This window comes from Cupressus sempervirens, chromosome 9, assembly GCF_028749045.1.
Source record: "Cupressus sempervirens isolate cs-2001-9-10 chromosome 9, ASM2874904v1, whole genome shotgun sequence".
Classification (NCBI taxonomy): domain Eukaryota; kingdom Viridiplantae; phylum Streptophyta; class Pinopsida; order Cupressales; family Cupressaceae; genus Cupressus; species Cupressus sempervirens.
Window position 1 is genome coordinate 633,286,833 of NC_143126.1, and position 2,790 is coordinate 633,289,622.

General features: G+C 31.8%; 1 pseudogene; it reads left to right on the forward strand.

The window, feature by feature from the left end:
* Positions 1 to 479: 479 nt before the first annotated feature.
* LOC149540308 (exportin-T pseudogene) lies at positions 480 to 1,682 on the forward strand (annotated as a pseudogene).
* The last annotated feature ends 1,108 nt before the right edge of the window (positions 1,683 to 2,790 follow it).

Here is a 2,790-nt window from a genome sequence, read left to right on the forward strand (position 1 = left end):
TACAGTCAAAGAAATAATGTGGACCCCTCATGAATATTTCTATTGTAATGCTAGTTGAAAGGTGGCTAATGCATTTTATTTTATTAACATGGACATAGAGGACTATTTTTTGCTAAGGATTAATGAGGTAGCAACACTATAATTCTGATGGTAATATTTTATTCAAGCTACATAATATGCTTTTAGGGCACTTGATGACAGACATCTCCAATAGCTCCATGGTTTTAAAAAGAAAAGGATCCCTAAAGTAATGAAGTGAAAAGTAAAAAGAAAAAGAAAATGCTTCATGACATATTAGTGTATCCATGAGTCTTGATGACATTAGTATGCAAAGGCACCAAATATATGTTATTAATACTACTATGATGAAGGAGTTCATGTAACTCTCAAAATATTCTAGGCGATAGTGTAAAGATGGTCCTCAAACTCAATGTAAAGAGCAAGCACATCTTGCTATTTGAGCACAAAGATTTGTACAGATGTTGTCAAAGTACCAAGTTAGTAGTCGAGCAAGTTTTAATGCACTCAATGATGAGTTGATTAGTTTAGATTATCCTCACAATTCTGAGGAAATTAGCATAGTAGGAAGAATTAATTATGCTATAAGAGAACAATGTGTGGCTTAGATTGTAAATTCCTAGTATGATATGATTGTATTCTATAGGGACTTGAGGCTAGAGCTAGCTACCACTGCCTTGAACACAATGCAAAGGTATGTGACATAGATTGATATTGGTCTAGTTTTGAATGATAGGCTTTTGTCCATGTTATTTGAGTTTCTTTTAGCTAAAGAATGACCTTCAAAGCTTAGAGGTTTTGTTGCCACATTTATTTTAGCTATAGTTTCCAAGTGGATGGATCTACAATCTAAACTTACACTTCCTAGAAAGCTACAAATTCATAATTTCTTTAGTTTAGTTCTTGGCAAGCATGATACTGAGTTTACAATGAAGTTTAATGCACTTCTTACAAGTTTTGCACAAGTTTCAAAATGTGCATGCAAATTTGATTCAATTGAGGCATCTAATGAAATTCTTGTAGTGAAGGAGGTTATTATAAAAATGTTGGATGTTGTTTTCACCTCTATAATTTTCTTCTTGCAAAATGGGGATGGGGATGAAGATTCAAATGCTTTGCAATTCTTATCCAACTATGTGTCTAGAATGAAGTATACTCCTCAATTAAATGTGAATTTTATGGGTCAAATTGGGCAAATCATGTAAGTAATTCGAGTTTAGATTTGGTATGATCCTATGTACTAGGATTTGCTAGACATTCTTAACAAAATTAGTACAGAAGCAGAAGATAGAATGCATGAAGAATGACATGATTTTTTTGTTTCATTTAGAAATATCAGTTGCTTGGCACTAGATGTAGTTCAAAGTTTCACTAACAACACATTGTCTACTATCCTTGGGAGATTAAAGTCATCTTTCCTAGATTTTGAGAGTACTATTTCACTTTTTCATGCCCTTGCCGAAGGAGTGAGTGAGGATATGTTAAAAAATGAAAGTAGGCCTATTGGTGAGACACTTAGAATGCTTCTATCAGCTCAAGTTCCCTTCCATTTTTACCGACATGTTTCCATCATATATATGGAAAAAATCAATCCCTATGTGCACTTTATTCAATAGCATGTGAAGTATATTTCTTTGGTGCTTGTTGCTACCCTTCTATATTAATTTTTTGGCAGCTGATTGGGATAGAAATACATATTGCTAAAGATTACCATTAATATCGTAGGATTTTTTGCCTCATGAATTTGAACAAGCTAGGCACTAATCAATCAATTTTAGTATTTGGAAAGATGAATTAAAACCTCTCACTATCAAGCAAGGACCTACAGGCTTTGAACAATTCATTTTGAGTACCAGGTTGTTTATAAGATTCCACCAAAATTTAAATGGAAGACAACCATGTGAGCTATAAGCATTCATCATAAGAATGATTGAATATAAGGATGCTTGTAATATAGCAGGGGTGCATGTCATGTAGTTGATAGAGAAAAGATGAGGAATTGTGTATAAAAGATCTTATCAAGAAACATAAGGATTTATTAACTGGTGACTCTATGGCCTAATGAGTCAAGCACTACATTGCAGCAAATGGAGATCCTAGAGTTCTCTGCATTCTAGAATAGAATGCAGCCCCTAGAGAGAGCCACTATTACCTAAGGTTTTGAAACCCTAAGTATTACCCCTCCCAAATTAAAAAATTAAAATACTTTAAAAGTTAAAATATTATAAATTATTTTGCATAGTATTTAATTATTTATATAATTAAATATTAATAAATCCAAAATAATTAAACATTAAACTATTCATGTAACATGTATTTCCCTCATAATTAATTCTACCAACAATTAATTATTAATGTGATCATGGAAGTAAAATAGTAAGTATGGGGTAGGGTAAATTGGAAAGTTCAAAATAGTTAATTATTTAAGAGAATTAATTGTCATTGTAATGGGAAAATTGGTTTAGTAGGAAGTTGTGGTGGTTGCCAAACTTCTTTGGGAAAATTATTTAATGGGAGAAAAGGATTCTAAAGAGGTTCTTCTCAGGTTAGGAAATGCCTATACATTTTTCAAGAAAGCGGAAGACATTTGGAGTTTGAAGATTGTAACAAAGAGATTTGGAGAATTAGCTTATTTTCTACAATTTGATTATATTGGTAGGGACAAAATGATTCTATAGTTATTTTGCAGTTACATTTCTTTGAAATAAATTGAAATATTTCATCTCAAATCTTGAGGTTTGAATAATTATTTTTCTGATTGAAATCAATTAT